This window comes from Octopus sinensis, linkage group LG5, assembly GCF_006345805.1.
Source record: "Octopus sinensis linkage group LG5, ASM634580v1, whole genome shotgun sequence".
NCBI lineage: Eukaryota > Metazoa > Mollusca > Cephalopoda > Octopoda > Octopodidae > Octopus > Octopus sinensis.
Genome location: NC_043001.1, coordinates 31,549,126 through 31,562,114, shown reverse-complemented (window position 1 = coordinate 31,562,114; position 12,989 = coordinate 31,549,126). Strand labels below are relative to the sequence as shown.

Sequence of the window (12,989 nt, the reverse complement as noted above, 5' to 3'; positions counted from 1 at the left end):
CATTGCAAGGTACATTAAGCACAAGTGTCCCCCACCATTGCTTAAATTTTACAAATATAAAAAGGTATATGCTAACATGCAAAAGTAAACTTTGTTGACATAAAATTCAGTGTGAAGATGATGAATATGATATAGACTTTTTTTTTATCATTTTCCAAAGTTCCTGTCCCCTTTCTCCAATCACAATGAAGAACTTGAACCTGATGATTCTTAAAAATGTGACATTGAGTAAACCTGCAACTGATTTCATATCCATTTCCATTTATTTCTGAGATACAACATTTAAAACTATTTTTCTTTTACTCTTTTTCTTTTCTTTTTTTTCTTATATGATTCTTATAAAGCATATTTCCTGGTTTTTGGAGTAATTTAGAAATCTTATCACATTTCTTCTCTTCGTCATATTTATATTTCATTTACATTAGTTTATTAAGCATCGTGTTGCATGCACACAAACTGAAGATTATTTTCAGCATAGCTGTAGTCCTCCTTTTTTTTTTTTTTTTTGTTTGCTAACCAAAAGATAAGATGGACTCCCACTTAATAACTTTCATTCATAATCTTACTTATTTCTTATATTATGAATCATTTTGAAATGAATGTAATATCCAACTTCTAATTTTTTTAACTTACAGGTTGCCTTTTATGAATCATAACTGGAAATCTGTTCTTGATTGGCAGTAGATCTTGTTTCAAAGCATTCAGAAATAACTTCTTTAAAAATGTTTCTCCACAAAATCTTTTGCTTTTCAGCATTTGTTGGCAATATACTTCTAGCAGTATTACACTTGTCTTTACTTCGAATTCCTCATGAATTTTGCTTTATTGAAGTTATCAATATGTAATGTAGAAATGCCTAGAGAACCAGGAATTTTTGTAAATAGCCTAGTTAGCGAAAGCCAGTCTCAAACTGTTCTGCTTCTACCACCAGCCTTGTGTCATATTCCATTCATCCACACTTGCTAAACATTTGTATTATATCATCATCATCATCATCACCATCCTTCTTCTTTAGTGAAATTTTCCCTTCTGGTATGTGCTGAGACACTTTCTATTTATACTCCTCTTACTATGTAGCTGCTAAGTTATTTACTGATGCATTAGGTCTGAATAGTTGACATATTTTTATAACTTTTGGTTAGATCGAGAGTTCTTAGCAATTTTCATGGTTGCTGACAGTGAAGAAGTAAACAAATCAATAAATAAATAAATAAAAGGAAAGTTTTAGTTTCTTTAACACTTTCTAGGAATACTAAACTGTGTTTTTCTGTTCTGTTTAAAAAACAAAACAAAACAGGATACATACTCTCTCTCTTTCTCTTCCTCTCTCTCTCTCTCTCTCTCTCTCTCTCTCTCTCTCTCTCTCTCTCTCTCTCTCTCTCTCTCTCTCTCTCTCCTGAACTCAGAAGGTATCTGTTGCAGTCCCCCACCAACATTCCAACAGCTGTACTGCTGTTGTAGAAACTTGTGGTAGAGAAGTGCAGCCAGTGCTAAATTAAATATCAACTCGTGCACTGATGGAATAAAACTGACGGTAATTGGTTAGTTGGTCAGTAAACTTTAAATAGGTATTTAGTTTCATACTTACACTTCTTACAGAATCTGTTTGCTTTTCCTCAATTAAAAGGCAAACGATTTAAACAGCTTCTTTGTTTAATTGTTGTAGCCAAATTCATGTTTCAGAACATTCAGGTGTGTCCTTGGTTTTCATTTTATGTAAGATGTGAAACCAATTTCTTGAGTCCTACTAGTTTAAGTACTTGGGTCCTCCACCCCAAATCAACCTCAAAGCTGAAAAACAAAAAATGAAATAATAATCTGTCTACACAAAGCCTGTAATCAACTAGAGGGTGAAAATATATGGGAAACTACCACCTGTGTCATCTCTTGTGAAAGGTAGGAGAGTCCAGTTTGCTGGACATTGTTGTAGAGCTGAAAAAGAAGTCATTTCTACTCTTCTCCTCTGGAAGCCATCTACTCGCAATACCAGAGGGCACACACTCTCCTACCCTGATGTAATCTCCAGGGATACAAGCATCCAGCAACAAGACCTCCGTAATGCCATGATGGACCGTGAATTCTGGCATAGCATGGTAAATTCCATTGTCTCGACCACAGTCAAACAATGATGATGATGAGACGGGGTCTAGTTGATTACATCAACCCCAAGGCTCAACTCGTACTTATTTTATCAACACTGAAAGAATAAAAGACAAATTCAACCTTGGCTACATTTGAACTCAGAACGCAAAGCCAAAAGAAAAGCTGCAAAGCATTTTGTCCTCTGCGCTAATGATTCTGCCAGCTTGCTCCCTTAATAATAATAATAATCCTTTCTACTCTAGGCACACGGCCTAAAATTTGGTGGGAAAAGGTTAGTCTATTGCTTTTAACCCCAGTGCTCAACCTGTACTTATTTTATTGACCCTAAGTGGATGAAAGGCAAAGGTAACCTCAGCAGAAATTGAACTCAGTACATAAAGACAGATGAAATGCTGCTAAGTATTAGGTTGTCTGGAAAGTTCATGCCGATTTTTAAAGGAAAGAAAAAGGTCAATAAATACTTGCCGTTGCATTTTTAATCAACCAAATATGAATCATTTTGTTGCACAATGTGTCTCTATCTTTCCTTTAACTTGAAAATACCCTCTTCCCAGGATTGAGGTGGTTTCATGGCAAAGAATTCATCAAGGTGTCTTTTTACGTATCCAAGGAATTAAAATTTTTACCATTACGACTATTCTGCAGAGACCTGAATAAGTGAAAATCCGAAGGAGCAATATCTGGTGAATATGGAGGGTTGGGTAACACATCCCAGCCGAGCTGCAGCAATTTTTGTCTGGTTCCCAAAGCCTCAAGTGCCGAAAATGAACTTTCTTATCTTCCATTTTAAAGGGTTACAGAATTAACACAGGTTATAAGGAACATAAACCTTCTTCCACGAAAAGATAGCTTAAACTGTGCTCTAAATGGAGGTGTAGTCAAATCTTATTTTATGGACTCAACCATGTTCTAAAATAAGTTGAAAGGTAAGCTACTATAAATCGGCACGAACTTTCTGGACAACCCAATAGTTTGTCTAGTGTGCTTATGACTCTGCCAGCTTGCCACCTTAATAATAATAATAGATATTATGTTAAAAGTGGAGGCACGTGGCTTAGTGGTTAGCGTGTCAGCATCATGAATGTAAGATTGTGGTTTCGATTCCTGGACCGGGCGACGCGTTGTGTTCTTGAGCAAAGCACTTTATTTCATGTTGGCAAAAATGAGTAACGCTGTGATGGACTGGTGTCCCATCCAGCGGGTGAACACATATGCCATTGAAACAAGGAAAGCGGGCCCGTGAGCCTGGCTAGGCTTTAAAAAGGCGCACTTATTTTTATTTTATTATGTTAAAAACAAAAGAGTGGCATAATCATGTGAATCAGCCTCAGTTTATTAATGTTACACTTTTTATTAATTCCAGAGCATTGATAAGTGATACAAACACTTAGAACAATGCATTTAATCCTGTACTCTATCTCTTCTACCAATTATGAATATTGATTTCTTATGTAGAAATGTAGCAGCTCCCTCATTTGTTCATATCAACATTTAACGTCCATTTTTCCATGCTGGCATGGGTTGGACAGCTTGACAGGAACTAGCAAGGCCAGTGGCTGCACTAGGTTTCATAGTCTGTTTTTGGCTTGGTTTCTATAGCTGGATGCCCTTTCTAATGCCAGCCACTTTACAGAGTGTACTGGGTGGTTTTTACATGGCGCCATCATCGTATAAGCTTTAATTAATACAATCAAGTACATAAAACATTTATATATTTGTTAGGTGTCACATAAAAAACACCCAGTTCATTCTGTAAAGAGGTTGGCCTTAGGAAAGGCATCCGGCTGTAAAAATCATGCCAAAACAAGACAATAGAGTTTGGTGCAATTCTCTGGTTTGCCAGCTTCTGTCAATACAGAAGATGGATAGATGTATGACAATGATGACTTGAACATTTTTAACTGATTTGTGATAGAACAGATAAAAAGGGGTACTGTACATACAATTCCTGCCTTTCTCACAAACATTAACATCAAATTCTGTTGTGTCTGGGGAGAGTCATTTTCTTTTTGTGCCTTATAATGTAACACACTCACCGGTAAAATTTCCACTTATTTTTATTTTCCTAAAATTTTTGTTGCCGGTGAGTGTGTTACATTATAAAGCACAAAAAGAAAATGACTCTCTCCAGGCACAACAGAATATGCTTCAACACATGAACTCGTATAAAGAATCTTGCAAGCCAAATCCAAAAACGAAATATTAGCATCAAAAATGAAGTAAAATCACTTCAACCTGGAATGGAATAAACATCATAGACTTGAAACTTGTTACTCGGTGTTGTGTGTTGTTTATGAAACCATTTGAAAATATTTACTATTATGTAGGCTTTTCCTTTTTGCCCTGTTTTTCTTTCTTTTTTTTTTATCCTCTTTTTTCTGTCTTGCAAGTTACTCGGCAACCTTACTGGTGCCTGTGACACAAGAAAAGGCACCCAGTACACTCTGTAAACTGGTTTGCATTATGAAGGGCATCCAGCCATAAAAACCTTGTCAAAGCTGACACTGGAAATTGGTGTAGCCCTACAGCTTGCTGGATCCAACCCATGCCAGCACGGAAAAACAGACATCAAATGAAGATGATGGTGATGATGAGGCTACTTCTATTGCAATATCACTTTTACTCACCTGTGTTGAGTATTAATCTGTTTACTATAATATAAAAACCTTCAGTCAAGTTGGGTTTTTAACATCAACTGAGATACCCTGCCTTGTGGAAGATAAATAAACCATTGGTAGTCATGAAACAGCCAAATAGAATGTTTCATGGTCTTTCTCATCTGACTCTGCTTTCTAGATAAAAACCTCACTGAGGTCATCAACTTTGATTTTCATCTTTCTGAAGTCAATTAAGAATGAAATATACGGTGAACTGGCAAAACTGAAAGAACAGTGGACTAGATGCCTTGTGGTATTTGAACTGATTTAATGTGTTCTGAGTTTAAATCCAACTATGGCCTACTTGGGTGGTAGACTTGGTCCTTCGCCCAGTTTAACACCACCATCTGACACCTTAGGTGCCTTTAACAGATTCCACTCTGTTGCAAACATGTATGTCAGGTTTTGAGTTTGAGAATACCTTCTTCTCTCACTCCCACTATTCTCAGAAGCTCTACAGAGAGTCATAGGTACTCTTTGTTCTTGTCTAAAAGATATATTAAAAATAATTGGCTCACAGTGGCACCAACTAAAACCTTATTTTGTCTTCATTTTTGTCTCAGGTAAATTAACCTGGCAAAGCTAATTCATCTGCAAGCTAATACATACAGGAGGAACTGAACACATCTCACTGTGGGAAATATAAAACTAGTCAATAACTACTGCCAGTTCTTGGAGAGACAAGTTGTTCGGTTATTTATGAACCACTTCAGTGCTGTATGCCACTTGGCCATCTATACTCTCAGACCATCACTATTAGTAGCTAAGATGAAATAAGCCCTCTCTTTCTCTCTCTCTCTCTCTCTCTCTCTCTCTCTCTCCAATGTGAGAGAAACTTTAATTTGTGGTTAATAACTAGTTTTGAACATTAAAGAGGTTAACCTTGTCTCATAGATTAAAATCTCTAAAGAAAATTCTCTAAATATGGTTATCTTAACACTTAATGACTCATTTATATCTTGAGTGGGAGGTGTTGAGTTAACACAGTTGTGTGGATGTAAGAGTGAGAGAGAGAGAGAGAGAGAGAAATAAACACAGGTTTATAAGAGAAGAATATCAGCTATTGAACGATAGCCCTTTTCTATTGTTGATGCTCAAGTTGAGAAAAACCTTTCTTTCTGTTACTTCACTACTTAGATCATATACCACGACCTTATGTTGCAGTCAAGTTTCCGACTGAATACATTACTAACTCTTCATATTATTGAAATACTTAAAATAATTAGCAGTATTTCGCCCGTCACTACGGTCTGAGTTCAAATTCCGCCGAGGTCGACTTTGCCTTTCATCCTTTCAGGGCTGATAAATTATGTACCAGTTTCATACTGGGGTCAATCTAATCGACTGGCCCTCTCCCCCAAAATTTCGAGTCTTGTGCCTAGAGTAGAAAAGATTATTTTAAAAGGCGGCAAGCTGGCAGAAACGTTAGCACTCCAGGTGAAATGCTTAGCCATATTTTGTCTTTCTTTACGTTCTGATTCAAATTCCGCCGAGGTCAACTTTGCCTTCCATCCTTTCAGAGTCGATAAATTAAGTACTAGCTGCATACTAGGGTCGGCCTAATTGACTGACCTCCTCGCCCAAAATTTCAGGCCTTGTGCCTAGGAGTAGAAAAGAATATTGTTAGATACTTGTTTAAGAGTAGTTTATATTTTGAGAATATGTGTTTATGAAGAATTTTTCTCAGAAATTACACTTAAATCTATTTGTTGTACACAGACTCTCTGATATGGGACTTGCGTTTTCTTGATGAAATTATTCTAGGGATTTGTTAAATCCATGTCTGTTTCTTTTTTGGCAAACAGATTGGTGATTAATGATACTTTGATTCAGCACAGTTGTAGTAAAAATAAAAGGTCTTCCCATTAATCAGAAAATTCTTTCAACCCTTCTAAGTCAAAAGCTACTGGATGTTTTGGAGCACTATTTTCACAAGTTACAAAAATAGTAGGAATGCTATTGTTTAACATTTTGTTTTTAAAAAATGCTTGGGTCTTAATAGACAAAGAAACTGTATTTACTTATAAAATTAAAAATAACTCTCCTAACATCTGGATCTTTTTAGAATTTTTTTGCCATTTTAGGAGATTTTCAATTTCTTGTGATTATGCAGAGCCATAAGAGAGATCAGTAATGAAGTGAAACAAGACGAGTTTGTCTTTGACTTAAAGGAGATATGATGTAGTGTACAGTTTTTAGGGGTTTTAGTTATTTTTGTTTTTTTCTTATTAGATTTGTTGTTAATTTAAAACTAATTAAACCGCTTCTTCAGTTTACATTTAAAATATTAGCTTTCTTCCTCCTTCATTCTCTCTCTCTCTCTCTCTTTCTCCCTGCACACACACACGCTTATAATTTTGAAAAATTAATAGAAAAACTATTCTGTTGTATTGAAAAAAAAAATGGTGGGAGGGGATTAATTCCCCTTTTCCCTTCTTCACAATTTTTTATTTATTTTTTTAATCTAAATACATCTGTCAGAACCTTCTTGTATTTCACTGAAGAATGCCTTCTTTTCTCTTTGTTTAATTGGAAGGCCTGTATTTTGGTTTCCTCCCACCCCGATCCATCACCAACACCACCACCACCACTACTCCTTTTTCTTCAGTATTTCAGTAATAAAGTATACTTATTCTGAGAGCTGTTATTGCTGTAGTAACCAACAGTACAGAAATAACCCACAACTGCCTCTGCCTACCCTAACCCCCCTGGCACTCTATTAGTTGCCTGTACCTTAAAACCTTAGGCTGGCTTTCCCCTCCAGTTTTCTTACAGTGAAGCACTGCAAAATTCAGAATATAGATAACAATAGTGTAAATATTAAAGAACTCCCCAGTATATAAATACTTTTCAGCTATGTAACTAATGTAACTATATATTACATAACTAGAACAGCTGTGTAACCTATAGCACAATTTCTTTTTTCATTTAATTATATTTCACTTACCTCACATATCTTGGTTTGTTTATACCATAAACATGTGATCCGAGAGCCCCCACTGTTGCTAGGCAACTGGTATTATGTAAATTGATCTGCCTGTGTTTATACATGTGTGCGCATGCATGCGTGCGTGTGTACATGCATGTGTGTGTGCGTTGTCACCTTACAGCTACCAGTATGGTGATGGTTACAATGTTATTGTTTGTATCCCACTGGTGACGTCACCGCCTCGTTTTGTTTTTCTTTTATGCTTTGTTAATTACTCATGGTATACAAAGTAATTAGTCATCTCTTTATCATTTGTTCTTTCTTGTTATTGTAGACCGTCTAAGTAGATATGTGTAGAGATAAACAACTATTACTCAAACCAATGCATTTTACATATTTGAGTTATGTTATTATTATCATTATTATCATCATCATTGTTATTATTATTATTTTCATCATCATCATCATCTTAGTGAGCTGGCAGAATTGTTAGCATGTCAAAGATATATGTACCAATTGAGCACTGGGGATGATGTAATTGGCTAGTCCCCGTTCCTAAAAAATTTCATGCCTTGTACCCATTGTAGAAATTATTATTATTAAAACAGCAAGCTAGCAGAATCATTAGCATGCCAGGCAAAATGCTTTAGAAGCATTTTGTCCATCTGACATTCTTAGTTCAAATTACACCAGGGTTAATTTTGCTTTCCATCCTTTTGGAGGCCAATGAAATAAGTACCAGTCAAGAAGTGGAGTTGATGTAATTAATTAGCCCCCCCCCCCGCCTTTCCTCAAAATTCCAAGCCTTGTGCCTATAGTAGAAAGGATTGTTATTATTATTGTTATTCTGAGAGACTCTCGGATAGTTCTTAATTACCAGCTGTTCTTTACTTGAAAGCAGGCAATAACAAATAACCAAAGGTTTCAAGTAGTGCCTTCTCCTGTGACTCAAAGTGACAATACTCTCCTTAGAATGCGAGCTGTACCCAACAATGCTATCTTCTGAATCACTTCGAGCCTGACAGCAGCTCCAGTATTCTTAATATGTTTTTCAAAGCTCTTGGAAACTGCTCCCAATGCTCCGATTACCACTGGTATCACCATTACTTTCCTCAATGCCCCATAACTTTCCTATCTCATCCCGCAATTATTGTTATTATTATTATCATTATGGCAGCAAGCTGCCAGAATTGTTAGAATGTCAGGCAAAATGCTTAGCGACAAAATAAATACCAGTCAAACACTGGGGCTTGATGTAATCAACTTACTCCTCCCACCGAAATTGTTGATCTTGTGCCAAAATTTGAAAACATTGTTATTATTATTATTATTTACTCTTTTTACTCTTTTACTTGTTTCAGTCATTTGACTGTGGCCATGCTGGAGCACTGCCTTTAGTCAAATCAAATCGACCCTAGGACTTATTCTTTGTAAGCCTAGTACTTATTCTATCGGTCTCTTTTGCCGTACCTCTTAGTTACAGGGACGTAAACACACCAGCATCAGTTGTCAAGCGATATTGGGAGGGGGACAAACACAGACACACAAACATATACACTCAGATACATATATATACATATATACGATGGGCTTCTTTCAGTTTCCGTCTACCAAATCCACTCACAAGGCTTTGGTCGGCCTGAGGCTATAGTAGAAGACACAAGGTATCACGCAGTGGGACTGAACCCAGAACCATGTAGTTGGTAAGCAAGCTACTCATCACACAGCCACTCCTGTGCCTATTATTATTAATTTCTTGTATTTAATTATGACTTGATTGTGTTGATCTGACCTCAGGGTAAATTTAGTAGGGAAGTAACTGTGGAGAAACTCTGTTGAGTTAATCTCCTGAATTATCCCTACCTCATAAGTCCATATATAAAACCCTTTATTCAAAAATTACAGTCAGTTGCCCATTGAGAACAGAGAGTGTTTATGTGGTTGTTACACATGCTGCAAACAGCAGCCTAATATTCTTCAAACCACATGCTACATCTTAAAGGAAGGAAGGATGCATTGGGTAATGTGATCTTGGACATACTGTATCTTAATAAAGGATAGGATGATCACCTTTGACCATAAGTCTGCTTGATCGGAATTAGACAATAACAAAGTTGTATTCCTATATTGGCCTCGTGCCGGTGGCACGTAAAAAGCACCATCCGATCGTGGCCGTTGCCAGTCTCGCCTGGCCCCCATGCCGGTGGCATGTAAAAAGCATCATCCGATCGTGGCTGTTTGCCAGCCTCGTCTGGCACATAAAAAGCACCCACTACACTCACGGAGTGGTTGGCGTTAGGAAGGGCATCCAGCCGTAGAAACATTGCCAGATCAGACTGGGCCTGGTGCAGCCTTCTGGCTTCCCAGACCCCAGTTGCACCGTCCAACCCATGCTAGCATGGAAAGCGGACGCTAAACGATGATGATGATGATGACACAGGATGTCACAGTAGCTTCATCTGTCATCTAGGAGAGTGCTAGTAGAGAATAAACTAGTTTCGATATTTGCTCTCATTTCACTTCACATTCATTCATTTTGAGTCCAGGAGTGAAGAACTATAAAACTTAACTGACTTAATTCAGTTTTAGCAGTCAGCTCTAATGTTAAGCATTTTTGAAATAAAACTTAAAATTATAAGGCTTCCTCTATAATTTCATCCTATGTGCTGAAAATGGAAATCAAATACATTTAATTCACTGTGAAAAGTTTCAGGTTCACTAAGAGTGAGTTTTGTTACTTGCTGAAATGTCTACAATATTTACATTTTATTTTTTTCATTTTCAATGAGCATTGTTTTGGTTCTTGATGTGTTTGTGTCTCATATCATTTATGCAAACATGTCCCGACTCAATATGCACTTAGTAAACTTCGTTCTGTCGGCATCGTTACACTTTTACATCATGTTGCTTTATTTTACTTGCACTTTTCCCCACCGACAAGCATTGCCTATTGAAAACGATGTTTTAAGCATGGCAATATTTATTTTCATCTTGACTAGCAACTTTTCATTTGCACTGAGTTCGGGAGAAGATAACAGCTAAGAATTATGTGTGTGTACAAAAGAGATCTTTTATAGATGTGATAAAATAGAAAATATGAACTGAATGAAATAATAATGAAATACTCAATTCTATAGACAACACTCTAGCGTAGATGTAGAATGAATCAGAGATGCAGATTGATATGTGGGAGATAAGAAAAAATTAGGGAAAATTATGAATGAGCTAATTTTTGTAGGTTATGCAACCTATTTAAACATTGGTTGTTGAATAGTGATAATAGTTTTGATAATAATGAAAATTGGTATCAGGCTAGACAAAAGTACAAAAAATAATCTACTTTGTAAAATGATGAATTTGGTGGGATACTGCAGCTATAAAATTGGCATAAAAACGTTTAAGGAGCTGCTTTATCTTAGATTTAATTGGTCTTCAGATATGAATTATTAACTACAAATTTTCTCTGGCATGTTCACTTTTGTCAATATTAAGAATATTAGGCTATTATATTTTGGCTTTTAATGCTCATCCAAATTAGTGGGTTTTTTTATTTTTCTTTCTTTTTTTGTTTGTTTTGTTTTTTGCTTTAATGACACAAAATAAAACAAATGTTTCACAAGTTGCCCATAAAGAGAACTTCCTCGGATAAGGAAGACTATTGTATAATTAATTAGTCTGACTGCCAGCAGTGTCTTCTGTGAGTCACTACATCATTGTGATTCTCCACCAGTCTTCCAATTGCATTGTTCTCATATCAGTACTGCTACTCAACTGGTTTGATTTATTTCGTAGCATGCCATTTGTGAGGTTTTACTGCCGATGGTAGGACCGATCAGATGACCAAACTAATAAGTCTTCAGTCATCCGAATCAAGTGCAGGCAATTTGCTGTGACTTGGAGCAACATGCTTTAAATGTATATACATCCATTTACTTAGCTGTCAGAAATGATACCAGATTTACTGGGGCTATTATCTAATAATACTATCACTTTGAAGTGACACTGTCACTATACAACAGTAGTATCACTATATTAAGGCAGTACCATCATTAAATATCTTATTTCACTAATTACTAATTATTTGATATATATGCCTATCAAATTATTTTGCAGGGTTTCAATGCCATAAGGAAAAAATCAAGTCATAAAAATGTAAATATTATTAATTATATAACTTGCTTGGATGAAAGAAATTATACATGCACTGCAGTATAATTAAAACTGCTATAGTATTCCTTAACCGGCTGAAGGAATACTTTGAGGTATTCCTAAACTGGTTGAAGAAACGAGTGATAGACAAAAAGATGCTGTTCTTAATTGCTTTAAATATATCATTCAAGCCAAAGAAATTCAGTTGTTTATTGGTTCCCCAAAGAGTTGTAGCTGGTCAAGTATCCCATCTCCAGCATTATAGCTCCTAATTGTCCAATGTAATTAACACTAAATAAGTACCATGGGGAAATACAGTTCATCACTTTAAGTAGCATAGACACTTTATGATTAATAAGTATTTCATTAGCTTGAAATAGAGTTCAGAACCTAGAATGAGCAATGGGAAAGCACTCCAGTATATTATTGTGCTTAGGATTGCTAGCAGATCAATCTTCTTGTACTGCTTTCAACACCAGTATACAATAAAATGTCAAAATTGAAATATTTTAATATGATATTACCTATATGTGGAATTCTATTTTCTTTACATATGTTTTTAGTTTATTATTTATTTTTTTGTTATATATATTTAAAGAAAATATATTAACAGCTTCAATTTTGGGTAAAACAACATACTTAGAATAACTACACAACTTCATATGTGCAGGACATTAATATACTGGTTGGTGGTGCTGTGAATCTCTCCAAACCATGAAGCATTATTAAAATGAAGACAATGTTCTGTTGATCAAATACTGTGTATCTTGCAATAATTCAAAAAATTCTGTTTGTCAAATACTGTGTATCTGATACAATAATTCAAAAAATTCTAACCAGAAAAATCTTTTAGCTTCATAAAGATATTTTCTATTTTAGTAATAAGAACATGATGGATGTTTTTTTCCGCATACTGAATTTGTTTTGCAAGAATTTTGAGTTAAAATTGTGCATTGAAAATAATAGTGTTATGAATTTTGCTGTATTTTGGAAAGAGTTTTATTATAGCCTATAAATACAACTGCTAATAGTGATTCACTTTTGCCATATAGGGCTTTAATAGGATTCTTTCAAAATTTATGTTGATAAGTACATATTTTGATATCAACTTTTCGAAATTTCAAATTGTAACAGTTTTTTTTTATTATTAT

At 35.5% G+C, this 12,989-nt stretch overlaps 1 protein-coding gene across 10 annotated transcripts in view; it reads left to right on the top strand.

Annotated features, from left to right (window-relative positions):
- LOC115211760 (dual specificity tyrosine-phosphorylation-regulated kinase 1A) overlaps positions 1 to 12,989 on the top strand; it is a 509,539-nt gene that overhangs the window by 436,591 nt on the left and 59,959 nt on the right. The window contains exon 1 of one of the 10 annotated variants that reach the window (XM_036503301.1): positions 11,797 to 11,841. The exons of the other annotated variants lie outside the window; for them this stretch is intronic. The gene's annotated coding sequence lies outside the window, so the exon portion shown is untranslated. Of the gene's footprint in view, positions 1 to 11,796; positions 11,842 to 12,989 lie in introns of those variants that run through there. 10 annotated transcript variants of the gene reach the window in all.